This window comes from Cydia splendana, chromosome Z, assembly GCF_910591565.1.
Source record: "Cydia splendana chromosome Z, ilCydSple1.2, whole genome shotgun sequence".
Classification (NCBI taxonomy): domain Eukaryota; kingdom Metazoa; phylum Arthropoda; class Insecta; order Lepidoptera; family Tortricidae; genus Cydia; species Cydia splendana.
This window is the reverse complement of record NC_085987.1, coordinates 16,476,683-16,487,668: the sequence shown is the minus strand read 5'-3', so window position 1 is coordinate 16,487,668 and position 10,986 is coordinate 16,476,683. Positions and strand designations below refer to the sequence as shown.

Sequence of the window (10,986 nt, the reverse complement as noted above, 5' to 3'; positions counted from 1 at the left end):
ACATACACTCGACCAAAATGTATGGTACGGCCAAAAATAATTTTGTGATTTCGGAGTTGGCCCCATAGAAAAAGTTGTTCAGTATGGCCTACCTAATCACCTCGCACAATATGGCTAGTTGTTCAAAAAACGCCCTGTATACATATATACTGCGGCTGATGATCACAAAATCACATTTTTTTTATCCAAGACGTACAACTTCATTCGTCGCCATAGTGAAAGAAAATGAAAAGTGAATAATCTTAGCACCAGCACCGTGTGAACATGCAATGAAAGAAAAATGAACCATTCACTCAAGTGAACATTCAGTCGAGTGAACCGTCTGATCCCACCTTTACAAACTATTCCCCTTTTTCTCTCTGCATACCTATTAACATTATTGAAATTATTTTGACACAATTTTAAGTATATCAACATTATCAACCACAGCTATGCTATGCCCTTTCCTTTCGTTATTTTATTGTAATTTTTAATTATTAGGTATAGAGTTGATGACTCACTTAAGACTTTAGGAGCATTGTATATTTTGTATGGAATTTGTTATTCGCTCCTAACTCTTATATAACTTATATTTTAATAATCAAATAGTTTTATTTTAAGTTTATTTATAGATAGTTTATATTATTATTTTTAAGCTAATTTAATGTTTTATGTTTAATTAATTGTGTTATAATAAATTTTATCAAAAAACCTAATAAAGTCAAATGAGACTGGTTATATTTTTGTAAAAATCGATTTCGACTGGCAAATCATATTACTTTTTGGCAACCGGGTTTATTAACCTAATTAGACCCCGCTGAATCCGATTTTTCCGGTTGCTTGATCGAATTCTTGACCGGAAGTGAGATATTTGATATCAAACGTCCCTTTTTTTAGTTTTTCGTAAATAATTCTTAAACGGTCGCGCATAGCAAAAAAAGTTCTACTACATAAGTAATCTGCATAAAATTGCCTTCAAGAATAATTCCGAACAATTTTTCGATAGGAACAATATTTAAAGAGATTTTAACGCGGGAAAGTTAATTATAATCACTTCTAACGTTCCTTTTTTTAGTTTTTCGTAAACAACTCGTAAACGGTGGCCAATCACTAAAAATGTTGTTAAAAGTTAATAATCTACCCAAAATTTTCTACAAAAAAGATTCAGTACACTTTTCGCAGGGAGCAATGTTTAAAAAGATAATAAAGAGGGAAAGTTAATTATAATAAATAATGGATCTATATCTGAATCCCTAAAGTTTTTTCTCCTATATTTGCATTCCCTAATATTGTTTGCCATAATGATCAGTTGTCCTAACACTCGTATACCCTAATTTTGGTTTCCCTATTATCGAATGGCCGATTTTTTTTTGTCCTAATATGTTTTTCCCTAATGGCACTTTCCATATTGAGTACTTATCCTAATGTTATGTAGCATAATTCTTTTTTTGCCTAATTATTGTTAGGCCTAAAAATTATATGTCCTAATCATCATGTTACCTAATTTTACTTAGCCTATCGTTGCTTGACCTAACACTCGTATGCCCTAATTTTGATTTCCCTATTATCGAATGGCCGATTTTTTTTTTGTCCTACTATGTTTTTCCCTAATGGCACTTTCCATATTGAGTATTTATCCTAATGATATTGAGCATAATTCTTATCTGACCTAATTATTTTAAAGGTCATACGTCCTAACCATCATGCTACCTAATTTTAACCTAACCCACTTTTGTTGCAGCAGTTCGTTTTTGCGAGGATCACAGTTCTAACCTAACCTAACCCACTTTTGTGGCAGCAGTTCGTTTTTGCAAGGATCGTAGTTCTAACCTAACCTATTTTTAACAGCAGTTCGTTTTTACAATGGTCGCAGTTCTAACCTAACCTAACCCACTTTTGTGGCAGCAGTTCGTTTTTGCGAGGGTCACAGTTCTAACCTAACCTAACCCACTTTTGTGGCAGCAGTTCGTTTTTGCGAGGGTCACAGTTCTAACCTAACCTAACCCACTTTTGTGGCAACAGTTCGTTTTGGCGAGGATCGCAGTTCTAACCTAACCTAACCTATTTTTGACAGCAGTTCGTTTTTACAATGGTCGCAGTTCTAACCTAACCTAACCCACTTTTGCGGCAGCAGTTCGTTTTTGCGAGGGTCACAGTTCTAACCTAACCTAACCCACTTTTGTGGCACCAGTTCATTTTTTTCAAGGATCACAGTTCTAACCTAACCACCCATTACACCAATACCCATTAGATCAAACCAGTTAGGGCGTGATATGTTAGGCCAAACATTGTTAGAAATTTCGAGGAATATGGTAAAAAAACATTAAGGATATTGATAGTTAAGGTAGAAACACTTAGGACATATGAGTTTTAGGCTAACAATTAATTATGGAAAATAATTGTTATGATAATTGATCAATAGGAAAAATAACTGTTATGACAATTGATCATTAGGGCAATAGCCATTAGGTCAAAACAGTTAGAGCATTTTATTTTATGGCAAACATTGTTAGGGATTTCGAAGAATATGGTAAAATATATTAGAGATCTTGATAGTTATGGTACAAATGCTTAGGACAAATGAGTCTTAGGCTAACCATTACATTATGGACAATAATCATTATGACAATTGATCGTTAGGGCATGTGCCTATTAGGACAAACCAGTTAGGGCAAGTGACTTTAGGACAAACGTTGTTAGGGATTCAGAAGGACACCCATAAATAATAAGGTTCCTTGTTTTTATTTTTTCGTTAATAATTTGTAAAGTATGACTCATAGCAAAAAAATCTTATACATAAATAATAAACATAAAATTTCCTTCAAGACACATGTGGAACACTTTTCGCTAGGATCAATATTTAAAAAGACAAAGCAGCGGGCATGTAACTAGGTACTACTACCCACAGGATTCGAGAACAATATGCAAAATCGGAATGAACATTCACTCTGTGTTCACACTGTTCATTTTTTGTTCATTCGGAGTGCGAGTGAAAGATGCCGAATGAAAATATCCAACACTGTTGGATCATTTCACTAATGAATTCATTTTTCACTTTTGGTTCATTTTGTGTTCACACGTGTCACTTCCGAGTGAAAGATGAATGATGAAACACGAAAATGAACACAAAATGAACCGTCTGATCCCACCTTAAGAAAAGGCGGTTTCGCGCGGTGGTCCCCTTTCGTCTTAACTTAACCACAGCACTAGGTATCTTATTATACTTATAGTATTCCGTGGTCTTAACCCTAAACCTTGGTTTGTACTGTAAGGGTGGCTAGTTCGGTAGGTTATAGTAGTTTATGTGACTGCTACATAATGAAAGGCATTAAAAGTATTATAACTCGAGTGTGGGTTTATGAAACGAACGCAGTGAGTTTCACAATTGTATCACACGAGTGTATTAATGCCTAATTATGTACAGTTACATACACTGCTTTATCTACACACATATTATAAACTTTCTATAGCCCCCTCCAGACTATGCGCGTGAATCGCGGGCGAAGCTGCGAACGTGAGTATGGAGTCGATTTCGCTGCTCGCTTCGCGCACGAGTGAGGAGGGGGCTTATGATATATTCACTAACCTCATATTACAGCCGACATTGGGGCACTTCGCTCCCTGGCGGAACTCGTGGATATGAGGTGGCGTCTACGAAATATCTTTATCGCACATTTCACACGAAACTTTTGTTATAGTTACTTTAGAAACAACAAAACAAATTATTTTTTACTTACAAACTAATTAAAAGATAAACTGTACAGCTTGGCAAAAAAAGAGTAGAAATTAAAAAGTGGCAACACTGTAGTGTCGTCCCGTTTTCTTATATCCATTGGTTTGAAAGGGACGACACTACAGTGTTGCCACTTTTTAATTTCTACTCGTTTTTGCCAAGCTGTACGTCAAATGGCGGCAAATGTCGATCGGTGTGGTGTAAAGTTGTCCTATAATATTTATTTATTTATTTTATTTATAAATATAAACTTTTTTCACGCACGTCACGCATCCTTAGTTTTTTTTTAATTCAGAGACAAACTAGAGTCGGGGTCGATTGCCATATCGTTCAATACCAACTAACATGCGAGATTTGTCAATATTGTATGCAATTGTCATTTGATTTCGAATAAAACGTCATCTCGACTGTTAGCCCCCATTCGCACGACAGCTTTTTCAACGCGCGTTAAAAAAGCGCCTGAATCTGTCCACACTCTAAATTCGACATAACGACCAAACGCTTTTTTAACGCGCGTTGAAAAAGCTCTCGTGGGAATGGGGGCTTATTCAGAATAGGGGTAAAAACAAATTGCTTTTTTTTCAGAGATGTTCGAAATTTGAATACATTACCAAATCGATTTTGATATATAAAGGGGCCCACTGATTAACAGTCCGCCGGACAGTACCGGCCTGTCAGTTTTTCGGAACTGTCAAAATTTTGTTCTAACTGACAGGCCGATACCGTCCGACGGACTGTTAATCAGTGGGCCCCTTAAGATGGTCAAGCAAATCTTGTCAGTAGAAAAAGGCGCGAAATTCAAATTTTCTATGAGAAGATATCCCTTCGCGCCTACATTTTTCAAATTTGCCGCCTTTTTCTACTGACAAGATTTGCTTGACCATCAAGCTATTACAACATTTTCACAGATAAGAAATTAGCTGTAACAAAACAGTTTAGAGTCGGACCAAGAATAGTCTGCAGCGGATTTGATAGCCCACGCAGTGCCAGTGTCATTTATACGTCATAATTTCATAGAAGTTTGACGTTTAAAATAACACGTGCACTATCAAATCCGCTACAGACTTTTCATGGACTGACTCAATTGTAATGTGTGCCATTATTTACGGATTTTAAAAGCATCATAGAGGGTTTATGATATGTGTGTAGATAAATTTATTTAAGTACTTAGTTGTCTTAGTTCAGGTCGGGCAGCCGAGAATCCATGGCATGGCATGCTTGACTCGGCGCGGCGCTCTTCTCTTTTATTTAAGGATGTCGTGATGCGCAATGTGAAAGAGGTTGCCGCGTACCTGTCTAAGATATAAATAAGGTGCTGTTTGGTTTGGTTCATATTTCTCCGAAATGTGAGGCTCTCTTTATTTTTTCAAGCTGGGCGTGGGACCGGTTGCGCGAGCGGGACGGGTGCCGGTGGAAAGCTCGCGAGGATCGCGGCGACAGCGGGCATCCAGATACAGCACAGTCCTCCGTCGGCGCGGGCACAGACCGACGTCTCGCCCCGACGTTCGTACCTACTCGCCAGCCACCTGCGCACGTCAAAACTTTACGTGCCCTGCCAATTTGTTTGTGGTGCCCGTGTTCGAGGACTAACATATTGAAATACAACGGCTATTTTAGGCTGCCTTCCCGTATACTTAATTCGCAAGTGCCGGCAGGATTGTGACGATTTAACTTGTGTGAAAAGCATCTCCGTCGAGTTTCGTGCCTGTTGCATCTTTAAATAACGGTGAGTGTTCCTTGTGACCGTGTACCTACCACAAAAAATAAGTAAAGACAAGCACTTATGTACTTCTCTTAAGAGTTTAATTTTGATAGCATTTAATTAAGAGTTTACTTAGTATGTATCTAGTCTGGTGAATACGAAGAACGATGGGACGTAATATATTAAATTGCGGTAGACTAGGTTTATTTAATAATAACACACCTACTAGTCAAATGGAGACAGCCGGCCGGCAATGCCGGCATATTGCTTAAGGAATGAGTACATTCATATATTATACGTATCTACATACTTACATGCAAATTGGTAGTATGAAATGAAGGTTAGCCAATAACTTTCTTGAAACATCAGTATTTTTTATTACATTATAGACGTTGGATATACATATGTAATTATAACACAAATTGTTGGTCATATGACTAGTCTGTTAAAACTCAATAAGGACGTGACACTCCTTTATTATACGTAAATAGCAACCTAGTTCTATATAATATTTGTTTACCAACCTAACTAACAGCTTGGTACAGTCAGCAGCAGAAGTTGCTAAGCGGGCGAGGTGTTCAAAATGATCTTGACGCGACTTTATTGTTAAGAGAATAAGAGCGTGTCAAGGTAATTTTGAACACCTCGCCCGCTTAGCAACTTCTGCTGCTGACTGTACGGGCTTGGTGCAGACTTCAAAACGATATCGGTAACGGCATGGTAACGGTAGGTAATCTGGGTAGGTTCCTACCTATTATTATGTTCCTAATTTTTCAAGACACGTGCACAAAGATGCACATAGAATAGGTAACAACAGGTAAGGTACTTATATCAGCTGATGTGTGTGTGCAGTCATTATTCTGAGAGTGCAGCAGGAGCTAAAGTCCATTTTACTCCCACTGGAGTTACATAAGGTGTATTCGGGTATTACCGAATGTCGGATGATTCCGAAATTCAGATGAAAATCACCCTTAATTCCATCATAATAAAAGTCTCTTTCGGAATTATCCGACAGTTTTCGACATTCGGAATTACCCGAGTAAACCTTATAGCTTTTATTATTTACCTATGTCACTAACTCATACGAACCAAGTAGGTTCTAATTAAAATACTTGTTAAAAGTCAGGGCATACAAGGAGCTTTACTTTCAAAATAGAGGTACTAACGTTTATGAATAGGGTAGTTGACTAAAGTCAAATCAGTGTCTTTTTTCGAACTGGGGGCCGATTTTTGAATTTCGAGTGCTCGATTTCGTCACTCGAAAATTGGTGGAAAACAGCGTAATGCTGATTTTTGAAATACGAGCGATAGAAATTGGGAATCGAGTGGTATTGACCACTCGTTTTCAATTCTATTAGTAGAATTTAAATGCCGGGTACTGCAGATATTATTCAACGAAATACTCAAAACTCGAACGAAATCGAGCGGAATCGAAATTCAAAAATCGGCCCCCTGGAACAACTATGGAATCTACCTATATGAAAAACAGAACAATGACGTCAGGGTCAACTTACCTACTCTTTATAGTATGTACATGTATAATTGCCATATATCAGCAGCTCGAATTCTTTAAGTTTACTTTTTCAAGCGAAAATGCATGAGTTATTTAAGAACCCATCAACGTGCACACTAGCGCCACTGCTAAATAATCGTGATTATATAAATTTAACGACAGGTATAAAATTTAAAAAAAAGGGGGTCGCTGTCGCTACGTACTGTATTGTGTATTTAAGTACCTTTTGAATACATCAAACTAGTTTTTATGTTGCTGGATTCGTCGATCTAGGAACTCAAAACAAAAATGGCCGTTTTAACTTTGGACGCATAGATTGACGAATCCAGCAACATAAAAGCGGCCAAGTGCGAAGTCGGACTCGCCCATGAAGGGTTCCGTTCCGTAGCAGCAAGTAACATAATAAAATTGCGGTTTACGATTTATGACGTTTTAAAAAAAACACTACTTACTAGATCTCGTTCAAACCAATTTTCGGTGGAAGTTTGCATGGTAATGTACATCATTTATTTATTTTTAGTTTTATCATTCTCTTATTTTAGAAGTTACAGGGCGGGGGACACACATTTTACCAGTTTGGAAGTGTCTCTCGCGCAAACTATTCAGTTTAGAAAAAAAATGATATTAGAAACCTCAATATCATTTTTGAAGACCTATCCATAGATACCCCACACGTAAGGGTTTGATGAAAAAAGTTCGAGTTTCAGTTCTAAGTATGGGGAACCCCCAAAATTTATTGTTTTTTTTTTCTATTTTTGTGTGAAAATCTTAATGCGGTTTACAGAATACATCTACTTACCAAGTTTCAACAGTATAGTTCTTATAGTTTCGGAAAAAAGTGGCTGTGACATACGGACGGACAGACAGACAGACAGACAGACAGACATACATGACGAATCCATAAGGGTTCCGTTTTTTACCATTTGGCTACGGAACCCTAAAAACTAGTTTAATGTAGGTATTCAAAAGGTACTTACATAAATACACAATACAGTACGTAGCGGCCCCCTTTTTTAAATACCTGTCGTTAAATTTAAATAATCACGATAATTTAGCAGTGGCGCTAGTGTGCACGTCGATGGGCTCTTAATATAAAAAATACACAGTACGTGCCTATAAGTTGAAGTGGTCCTTCGATTTCTCCAGGATCCCGTGTTGAACTGGGGGACGAATTTTGAATTTCGATCGCTCGATTTCGTCACTCGAAAATCGGTGGAAAACGATGAAATGCTAATTTTTGAAATACGACCGATAGAAATTTGGAATCGAGTGGTATTGACCACTCGTTTTCAATTCTATAAGTAGAATTTAAATGCCTAGTAGTGGAGATATTATTGAACGAAATACACGTAATCAAGCGGTCGAAATTTAAAAAATCGGCCCCCTGGTCTGTGGTCCCTTTCAAACCAAAACTGTATTATCCTACCAAAAGACTACAAATTTAGAACCAATCCTGACGAATTCAGACCCACTTTCTTCGAAATCTTGAAGTCTGTTAAAAGTGGTACTCAATAGAACGGAAATAAACCGATATTTTACATGAAGTTTGTTTTTACTGAAATATGTGTATTAATTAACACATACAAATCTATGTATTCTAACTAAACATGAATGTATACTACTTGGTAGTAGACCTAATATCGGGCGTACTTTTCGGTTTGGGTCCACCAGGAATGAAAAAAGTTAAGTAACTTCATAACTTGACTATAAATACAAGGTACCCACCGCTACCTACCTAACTATAAATGTAAATAAAAATTGTTAATAGAATCATGAACATCATGATTTTTTGCTCATTTTTTAAAGGTGCATGATAGCAGAGTAATAAACGTTAATTGTTTCATTTACACTTTTTGTAATCGTTGTTAAGACGAAACAGGAGCTGAGTTTTAAATATTTTAGGTAAATATACCCGTCCCGCTAACGGACGCGGCACCTAAAAGTAGTGCGATAAGGACAAGGCGAAAAATCCTGCGTAAAAATCTCAAAAATCGAGGTTTCGTACTCCTCTGTTTCCTCCTCCAAAACTTAACCAATCGTAACCAAATTTGGAAATCTAAATGATTATGAAATTATCTGTGTCGGACCGTTTTGCTTTTTTGGCTAATTGATATCAGTTTTGAATGCCACGCCTCTCATTGCGGCATAGTCATTTAGGCCATTTTGGCCATTTTTGAAGGGCTCTAGCGCCTTAAAAAACAAAAATATCAAAAAAAGCAAAACGGTCCGACACAGATATTGACAATATTAATCTGTGTTGAAAAAATCATTGCTCTAGCTTCAAAAACCACGGAGGAAAACGAGGAGTACGTTTGTATGGAGAAATGACCACTCCCGTTGGCTCTTAAATGTGCTGTCACTTGGACGGGTCATAACCCATATCATCTAGCGTTGGATAGTCGTCCGGGGATAAAATTGGCCACAAGTTACCCATCCCATCCCATGCCCCATGGTGAATGGCCGCGCGCGGGTTACGGCCCGCGGCCCGACAAAGACCACAATGGCCCGATTGAATGACAATAGCCCTGTGCCACGGTCCACCGCCGCGCCACGCTGCGTCTCACTCCATAAATAAGTATGTATGTGTAAGGTAGCTATTGTAGATTACGGCTATTATCAAGAAGCATAACAGTTTAGGTATACATATAATTGTTACTCAAGTCAAAATATTATAGTATTTATAGTAAAAAACAGCAGTTTGATCTAAATGTTCTAAAACGGATACAAAGGTAAATTCTAAGCGGATAACTTCTTAGGCGTTGGCATTGTAGACGTTGTGGCCCAACGAGGGCCCAACAGTCAAAAACCGCTTGTTGTAAAAAATCCCAGTCAGAGGCAGTTAACATTATTCAAAATTGCGTTGATTACAATCCGGAGGTCGCGGGTTCAAACCCCGGCTCGTACCAATGAATTTTTTGGAACTAACGTACGATATATCATATGATATTTACCAGTCGCTTTTCGGTGAAGGAAAACATCGTGAGGAAACTGGACTAATCCCAATAAGGCCTAATTTCCCCTCTGGGTTGGAAGGTCCGATGGCAGTCGCTTACGTAAAAACTAGTGCTTACGATAATTCTTGAAATTATTTGCCAACATACCCAGCATTTTTAAAGGGGTAGGGCAGAAGTAAATATACATACTAAGAAGTAGGAAATTAAAAATGTTTTTTATATATTGACTGATGTCTGATTACATCTTATTTAAATAATAACCTGCGAGCGTTCAGGGTAAATCCAGCTAAACTTTCGTTCTCATATTTAAGCACCATTCATTTATTACGTAAGACGATTTTTGCCAGTTTTTGACGCCCACCCCTAAGAAAAAATAAGAATACCCCGACCCCCTCCACCCCTATATTACTTAAGAATCTTAAGGAAATAATTTTTGAGAAAAAAAAACGACTTCTATGGGGGTGAAAGATTATACTTATTGTACATAGTTGGTGCACTATGTAGAAAAGGAGGTAAAACTACCCACTTTTCTAGTAGCATTTCGGTTCTGTAAGGCTCGCAGTTCTAACCTAACCTAACCCATTTTTGTTCGGTTCTGTGAGGATCGCTGTTAAAACCAAACCTAACCCACTTAACGGCGCGTGCGGTGCGGTGTACGGGGGTTTGAGCGGGAGGGGCTAGTAAGTTTGGCATCATTATACTTTATACAGTACATTTTATGGTAGGTAATCATAGTGGTTTATTTAGTTTAGGTATCATAGTGGGGTTTTCCGGGTCAAGGTCCGGATCCAGGTCAAAGTTCAGGTCCAGGTCCGGGTTCAGGTCCAGATATGAGCCCGGATCCAGGTCCCAGAGAAGGTCCAGGGCCAGCTCCGGGTCCGAGTCCAGGTCCGCCGGGTCTGGGTCCGAACCGGGTGCGGGTCCGAGTCCGGGTCCCAGTCCAAGTCAAAATCTAAATTCGAAGTCGCCAAACGTGTAGGTACTATGCGTCGTTGAAGAGTTCTGTTCTGATCATCATCAGCAGTTCCACTTCATCAAATTCGACAGTTTTTAATGTAAATGCTTGTGTTTCTGACGAATACAAAAAAATATATACATATGCCTC

General features: G+C 38.1%; 1 protein-coding gene across 1 annotated transcript in view; it reads left to right on the top strand.

Annotated features, from left to right (window-relative positions):
• Positions 1-5,260: 5,260 nt before the first annotated feature.
• Positions 5,261-10,986, top strand: part of LOC134804711 (extracellular sulfatase SULF-1 homolog) — a 124,494-nt gene continuing 118,768 nt past the window's right edge. Inside the window, exon 1 of the mRNA XM_063777871.1 lies at positions 5,261-5,438. The gene's annotated coding sequence lies outside the window, so the exon portion shown is untranslated. The remainder of the gene's footprint in view (positions 5,439-10,986) is intronic.